General features: G+C 34.9%; 2 pseudogenes; one reads left to right on the top strand and one right to left on the bottom strand.

Annotated features, from left to right (window-relative positions):
- Nucleotides 1–749: 749 nt before the first annotated feature.
- On the top strand, nt 750–4,702 carry LOC134279653 (uncharacterized; annotated as a pseudogene).
- A 28-nt stretch (nt 4,703–4,730) lies between these two features.
- On the bottom strand, nt 4,731–8,561 carry LOC134279652 (P2X purinoceptor 7-like; annotated as a pseudogene).
- Nucleotides 8,562–8,936: the final 375 nt, after the last annotated feature.

The following is an 8,936-nucleotide window of genomic DNA, read 5'->3' as shown; positions in this document are numbered from 1 at the left end:
ATCTACCTTCATTACCCGCAGTCATGCATTTTAAAACCGGAAGTACTAGTTCGTTAATTTTAAATCTTGATCCCGACTCAAATTTTACATCGGAATGAAAAAAAAATCTGTTTTTCTCAATTTTATTTTTTTCCTGAAAATTCAAAACTTTGAGCGGCGGGTTTGTAAACCTAAACATAAAAAAATGCAGACCTGAAATTGTCAGTTCATTCAAAATAGCTGTTCTATTATAGAAAAATTTCAAGTCTTTGAATGGAAAGACAATATCTGGTAAGTATAAAAAATACAGCATGTTTAGAAAATCAGCATGATATACCATTTGAAAAGAAGTATGTGGAAAAGGACCATATAAAACATAAACAAGTGAAAAAATAATATCAGAATTCAAGGGCCTACATGTCAATGCATATCTAACAGATATTTGAAGAATTTAATTTTTCTTGTTTTTTAACAGCCGTGTTAAATAATTGTTCTTTAATAGCCTTGTTAGCTGTAACTCACGGTACAAAAAGTAAAATTGGGGAAAACACAGCTTATTACGTGCATAGCTTTTCCTTTCTATAGTAACAATTAATTTTCGTGATAATTTGCCTCCAAAACCATTAAATCAGTAATTAAATGTAAGATTTGAAATACTGGCTGCCAGCCACTAATTCCAAAGTCGTTATCTCGATATTCAGTGACCCCATGGGTCACTACTTCGGAATGCTCTTATTGCGCATGTGCCAATTTTGTAGACAATCATCACAATGTCGTGGTCCGAAAGTAAAATTGACCGATTCAGAGAGAAAAAGACGCAAAAAGGTGAGAAATGCAACCGTGAACAAGCGCAGAATATCATTCGGGAATCAGATTGAGCGATGGGATGAATTATAAAACCAATTAGCCATCTAGAATATTGCTGAAATGGCGAAAGTATTACTGGACTGGTAGGTTTATTTCAAGGTTTTTTTAAGATTATTGATTCATTTTTAGCCGGGCTTATTGCTCAAAGTGCAATTGCCGGATTATGTGACCCTGTTCAAGGCAGGATGTTAACCCCATAGTCGCCATTTCAAAGTTACGTGCAAAAATATAGTTCTTACTCTCGACCGCTTTTGAGATAATACAAACGCTAAATAAAGCAACAAAAATAAAACAAAGTTTTATCTATATAAAATAAACATTCATAAGTCAAAGAACATAGTTCATTAGCGTAAGAATTTTTAATAATCAGTGTTACCGTAGTTCTCTACACATACAAGGTAAAGCAGGAGAGGGAACCAGACTGGCCTGTTTGATTACATTCAGCTGCGGTACCAGATTAATTCTGATTCTGACAAAATCGGACCGTGGTATTAGGATTGAAAAACTCACCGTCAGTGTCTTATCATTTATATTGATAGTTTAAAAATATTTTTTTTCATCAGAATACGTAAACGTATATAAACGTGATTAATGTAAGAAATTCATTCTACTCTGTAAATAAGCCCGGCTCTCTGTACTTCTGAGTACTTTGAGTATAAATAGGTATCTAGTTTGAGTACTTTGATATATTACTTTGATGATTAAGAGTAATAAATATGAAAACAAAACACTGTTTAATTCATCATAATATTACTGTTATCTTGTATATCTTGTGGTGTATTAGGTTTCGTCCTGTTCACCAAGAAGGGAAATTTTACGAAATATCAAAATAGTTTCGTAAAAAAAAAAAAAAAAAACAGATAAAATAATTTATGTATTATTGTGAATCAAAATACTTTAAATGCATAAAATACCATTCCATCATTTTGTAAGTCTAATATTTAATTTAGATATTTTAATATGTTTTATAAAGTTATGCTGAGAAAAAGTCAGGTAATCAGACTACATTGAAGACTACTGATAGAGGGAAATTTCTTCAACACCTGCTCCATGTTAAATCGCCAGGAGAGATTCAGAATCTAAAATGTCTATTATATCGACAGATGAATATAAGAAAAGGTATGTACAATAAAATTGAAAGAAATTTTCTTAATTGATGCACAAAGAATATTTATCTTGCAAATATGATTTTAAAATCTTCAAATAAGAGCAATTAATATTTTTGAGAGAGGAGAGGGAAATATCTGGAATTGAGGATATTGATTCTGTTGATGCCACAAGTAGCAGTAGAAAAATTTCATGTCGCCCATTTTCAAGCAGTTTCTTGAATCCGTTTGAGTGAGTGAATTGAATGAAGCATATGAAATTATTTTTCAGTAAATTAAAATGAACTTTCATAGCATATCATTTTTTGCAGTCTTAATGTGTATTCATTTGAGGGGCAAGATGACATAGATGATGACTATGAACCAAGTTTTCATCTTTCACTGAGGTGAGCCTGACACTTTCCCAATACAGATAATTGATTAAAAATATCAAAAAAATTTCAGATTTTTTTTTTTTTGCAAAAATTATTAATGCAATGATTTTCATTTAATGTATGACTTGCTATACCTCTAGACTGGATCTTGGTATTCTGCCCAGTGAATCAGAGGATGAGGAAGATGAAGATAATGTTCAAGAGACTGAACAAGAAGTAGAACTTGGTCAAAACATTAAGAGATTGAGAACCAATGATGAAATCGGGACACTACTTGAGGATCATCCTGTCGTCGTCAATACTCGGCAATTAATGGAACTTACGAGGACAACAGTGCCCCCACTTGCAAAGTTAAAGGATGTGGCGAGATTGTTCAAATGAATCTGCAAACAGTATCCTCTCAATCTACCTTAAGTGGGTCAGTATGAAGGATGGAATTTCATTTTTTTTCAGTTAATAATAAAATTTCAAGTATAAAATTTTTAATAAAGTTTTCGTTTTAATATTTATATGGCTGTTTTCAGGTTTGTGGGAAAGGACATACTGCAAACAAATGGAATTCACAGCCCCTTTTGAAAAGAAGCCTGCATAGCACTGATGTTTTGATATTGGCTGCCTTAATAGCTTCTGGGAACAGCTTCCAAAAAACGGCGATGTTTGCAAAGTTTCTTATTCTTCCTTTCCCTTTGCAGTCTTCATTTTGCCAGATACAACGGATTTATGTACTGCCAAGCATCGACCAGATATGGGAAATTCATCAAAATGAAATCATGAGTGAATTTCAAGGGAGAATCTAGTGATTTTAGGTATACAACAAGCATATTTAGTACACTTATGTATTAATCTTACATGAATATAATAGTAACATATTAATAAACCTTTAATTTAACCTTAATCTTGTTACAGGGGATGGACACATGGATAGTCCAGGCCACTCAGCCCAGTTCTGTACCTACACATTTATGGAACTCCATATTGTTGTAATGGATAAATGCATGACGGGGGGAAGAGCGCAGTACTGGAGAAAGCCTGTTTTCAGAGAGGATTACAATTTCTTCTTGACAAAGGCCTAATAATTTCAGAGATTGTTACAGATGCCCATGTTCAAGTCGAAGCACTGATGATGCCCATGTTCAAGTCGAAACACTGATGAGTAAGTTGATATCCATTATTGACTAACAAACTTTAGTTAAGAAATTAAATTAAAATGACAAAGACATTTTACATGTTTGTCACAGAGACAATATCCACATACAAAACATTCTTTTGATATTTGACATGGCTGTAAAATACTGGGAAAGAAAATCATTCAGCTAAGCAAACCATTTAATACATATACCTATGATAAAATAAAAGAGTTTTGTTTGTTTCAATGTTTAAATCATGTTTAAAATATCTTCAAAGGCTGGGCAATAGAAATCAAAACGCCCTTTACTACAATGGACAAGAGAAATAGTCAACCACTTTTGGTTTTGCGTAGACACAGCAGAGACAGGATGAATTTATTGTAAGTATGGATTGAAAATTACAAGAGATATTTTAATCTAAATAACATTTTAAATTTGAATTTTGCAATAGATTTTTTTTTAATTTGTAGGGTATGTGGTTGGGTGTTATTCACCATGTTGTAAATCAACATGAGTGGATATTACCATATCAAATTGGTTCCAAAAGTTCATGCATGGATGGACCACTGTTAAAAGATCACCAGCCCATGTTGCTGTGAAGACTCCCGAAAAAATTCCCATATTATTTGAATTGCAGGTTTGTTTGTTTTTAACTTTTATATATGTTTGTGTGCCTTACAAGCATACTTATAATTTTTTGAAAATGTTTTTGTTTTTACATAGGAGTACAGCTGTCTTAGAAAATTTTCATCAGATTATTTTGAAATATTCCTCTAGAAGACATTCTTACACACCACCAGTGTACAAGGGAAGAAACATTATAGCAGCTCTGGATCACAACTGTAATTGTAACAGAGACATCTTAAAGAATAAAGATGGATCCCTCAGGTATTTATCTCCATTTATTGTTATAAGTGTGCGTTATCATAGTAATTATTTATTACATCACAAAGTAAAAGGTTTTTCTATAAATATGATTGTTTTAATAAAATATTGTAGACACCAGAGGTACTATAGTAAGGAAAGTGGGAGATGGGCAACTTATGAGGTCAAAAAGTCCAAAAGCTACCCATATACAGAGAACCTCATGAGAAAATACCCGGAGAATAGACTGTTGGATGGGATTGGTATGAACAGACCAGTTATTCTCGAGGCTGATGACCCTAGGAGGATCTCTTCAGTTCTGGCACCGATCCCACCACCACCAGCATCTCAGCTTGTAGCAGAGAAAAAAACCCAGATTCAGTGAGAAAATTTGTGATAAGCATCTCTTCCCCCTAGTCCATCACACCTTCCAGATACCCAACATATTGTCCCGATGGTTCTGGAAAAGTGTCTCTGATACGCCATACACAACAGCTAGGAATGACCTTTCTGTTGCCTGTCCCAGGTCTGCCATGGACCCACATGATGAACTGTCTGTACACCTCCGAGATCTATTGATGTTGTCATCTCTCGGCTCAGCCAATCATTGTAGTACCGCATGGCAACTTCAAGAACAAGTTGATCAAGAACCACTGTGTAGAAATCCTGAAAATATACATAGATCTATCTTAACATACAATTTGCTTTGATTTTTGAATTTCCCTGCCAGGTTCAAATGCAGTATAATTCTAATAAAAAATGTATGCTTACTGGTAGACTTGACCGACAATTCTGCTTTGTTTTGCCACAGCACACTTTTTCTCTGTCAGTGGGCATCTCCCTTCAGTACGTGCAGATGCACCAGTTTGGTGAAGCCCTACTCTCAAAGCCTGCACGGGTATGTTAAGGCAGCACATGGACCAGAATTCGGCGAATTAACACCTTTTTTTAGGTCACCTGAGTAACTCAGGTGACCTATTGCTATCCGTTTTCGTCCGTCGTCGTGTGTCGTGCGTCGTGCGTCGTGTGTTAACATTTGAACATTTTCAGCTTCTTCTCTGAAACCACTGAACCAATTTCAACCAAATTTGGTATACAGCATCTATGGGTGAAGGGGAACAAAAATTGTGAATTTTATGGTCCCCGCCCCCCTGGGGCCTGAGGGGTGGGGCCAAAACCACTAAAATTATTGCAATCTTTAAAAATCTTCTTCTTTACTCTTGGACATCAAGCAGGCAAACTGTTGGCATTAATGTAATGAGCATTGAGTCCTCTACCAAAATTGTGAAATTCACGGCCCCAGGGTCAGGGGTTCTGGTGTTAGGGCGGGGCACTATTAGTTATATACTGAAAATGCATTTATTCTTTGAAAATCTTCTCCTCTGATTTTGGGTATTTAATAAACTAACTAAGTACATAGTTATGATGAGCAAGAGTGCCTCTTCCAAACTTGTGAATTTTGTGGCCCCAGGGTCAGGGGTTCTGGTGTTAGGGCGGGGCTCTATTGATCATATAGTGAAAATGCATTAATTCTTTGAAAATCTTCTTCTCTGCTCCTGGGTATTAAGAAAACTAACTAAGTTCATAGTTATGATTAGCAAGAGTGCCTCTTCCAAAATTGTGAATTTTGTGGCCCCAGGGTCAGGGGTTCTGGTGTTAGGGCGGGGCACTATTGGTTATATAGTGAAAATGCATTTATTCTTTGAAAATCTTCTCCTCTGATTCTGGGTATTAAATAAACTAACTTAGTACATAGTTATAATAAACAAGAGTGCCTCTTCCAAAATTGTGAATTTTGTGGCCCCAGGGTCAGGGGTTCTGGTGTTAGGGCGGGGCTATATAGATTATATAGTGAAAATGCATGATTTCTTTGAAAATCTTCTTCTCTGCTCCTGGGTATTAAGTAAACTAACTAAGTACATAGTTATGATGAGCAAGAGTGCCTCTTCCAAACTTGTGAATTTTGTGGCCCCAGGGTCAGGGGTTCTGGTGTTAGGGTGGGGCTCTATTGATCATATAGTAAAAATGCATTAATTCTTTGAAAATCTTCTTCTCTGCACCTGGGTATTAAATAAAATAACTAAGTATATATAGTTATGATAAGCAAGAGTGCCTCTTCCAGAATTGTGAATTTTGTGGCCCCAGGGTCAGGGGTTCTGTTGTTAGGGTGGGGCTCTATTGATTATATAGTGAAAATACATTAATTCTTTGAAAACCTTCTTCTTTGCTCCTGGGTTTTATGCCAATGATCTAAGAATTTATATTTATGATGAAGAAAGGTGCATCTAGCAAAATGGTTATTTTTTTTATGCCCCCCCCCCTCCTGGGTTGGGGGGGGGGGGGGTGGTACATAGTCTGAAAATAAAACTAATGCTTTGAAATCTGGTCTTAGGTATTAATCAACCATTTTATGATAAAATTTGCAAAATTTTGAAATATGTGGCCCCAAGGTCAGTGGTTCCTTTGGGAAGATGTACACAACTAGTGATAAAGCGGAAGTGCATTTTCTCTTTGTTACTCTGATCTACCTTTTGGTATTAAGGTCAAGATCTAGTAAATAACTTTAGACAATTTTTTTGGTGCTAGATTCATTATGACGTCATAATCAATTTCAACTTTCTTTTTCCCGTACTTTATGGCTTCAGCAGAATTATGTAGAAAATAGGGCATTTTCATGACATTCAATTTGAAAACATATGAAAAGTAAACCGGATACCTATATTAAATTTGATATTAATTTAAAGAAGAGGCCATGAACATACAAATTATCGTTTTCTGGGAGACTGTAGGCAATCTGGATACATTTCCTTTGTCGAATATGAAAAAAACTCCCATATTCATCACTGATGTTCTCAATTTTTCATTGAAAATGACAGTTTAAAATACATTCTTTCATCTTATTTACCTTAAAATTATGCTCCGAAACACCTTATTTGACCAAGCTAAAGTTGTAAAGCATCAAAAAAGGAATTTATTTATCAATTTTGATAAATCTGTAGGCACCTTTCATTTACTAGATCTTGACCTTAAGTAAATAGAGTAAGCATGCTAAGTCTATAATTATGATAAGCAATGGTGCCTCTTTCAAAATTGTGAATTGCGAATTTCATGGCCTCTGGTTTAAAACAGGAACCAAATTTAATAATTTGAAAGTTGTTGCACAATACTCAGGTGACCTATAAGGCCCGTGGGCCTCTTGTTATAATTATGTAACACTAATAAATCGGAAAAGTCAAGCATAAAACTTTTGTTATAATTATGCATTCTATAGACTTCAATGGGACTTGTACTACATGAAGCACTTCACCACGACGTCACCACGTGACGTCTATAATTAGAAAATATGCCTTAATGAAAAAGTGAAAAGTTCAACACTACCCCGGGGATAATTAATTTCAATTTGTAATAATAATTATGTAAAAACATATCTGTACCATGAAAAGTGCTGCTAGAATCCTACTGTCCTATCACAGAATTAATTATTCAACACTTTCTGACGAAACCTTCACAAAATTTATACATTTTGCTAATAACATCGAAAAAAATGCATTAATTTCCGTAAACCATACGATTCTAGCAGCACTTTCCAAAAACAATAGAATAAGAACTTTAGATGAAAACAAAAATTCAGTTTCAAAGTGTGCGGCGTAGTGTTGAACTTTTGCATATTATTTGTTACGAACGACAGAGGAAAGGCTGATCGGCAAGTAAACACCCTCCCTGCTTTAATTTTACGAAGAAAATGTAGAAGTATATTACCATACCTTATTCATAAGCTTTATTCCCACATGAATCACACATGATATTCATTCTAAATGCTTTTAAACTCCGATTTCTTGTGTTTGTTTACATGAATTCTCGTTACGTTTCACTTTCACTCTGCTACTGCATGATCAACAGTTATGACGTCACGGGTTTGGTATTTAACCCCTGTGATAACTACAGAGACCCAGAAACGACAAAATTCTGTTTGTATTATGCCTCTGCATATTTTGATCAATTTTTACAACCTCAAATCAATCTTAGATATCGATTATGAGAAATTGTTTTCTCTAAACATTACGTCATATAGCTTACTATGACGTCATATCATATAGGCAAGTAGAATTTTTGGTTGTAACCTTAACCTACCTGCGTGGTTGTTCTGGTCCACCACACTCCAGTGTTTCTATTATGTCGAGCATAAATGAGGGTTGCTTTGAACAAACCAGTCTAAGGACTGTTCTTAATCCCTTAGTGTCCATCGATGAAATGCATTCCTACAATATTTTATTAAATATAGTAGTTTTGTATATATGAATTATATATATTTATTTATAATGATATAAATATTGAAATAAAGTTATAATATTACTAACTTCTATATGTGTTTGCCTCTCTTGTCGGGCTCTGATGGCTAATTGTTGCCCATTTGGCCCCTGGTGTGCATGTCCAGCACGCCTCCCTCTCCTGGCACCAGCACGTTCACGTCCTCTATTTCGACCTCTGAGTGCCTGTTACAATTTGTGTTAACATAACAGTAATTATTCTTAAGTAATATGTAAAATGCTTAGTGAAAATTAAAATTTCAATGGTTACCACACTCGATAAGGTCAATATACAAACCGCTGTAAGACCCT

Source organism: Saccostrea cucullata, unplaced genomic scaffold, assembly GCF_032062105.1.
Source record: "Saccostrea cucullata isolate Sc308-1 unplaced genomic scaffold, CSIRO_AGI_Scuc_v1 ctg6668, whole genome shotgun sequence".
Lineage (NCBI taxonomy): Eukaryota > Metazoa > Mollusca > Bivalvia > Ostreida > Ostreidae > Saccostrea > Saccostrea cuccullata.
This window is presented reverse-complemented; position numbering and strand designations above follow the sequence as displayed.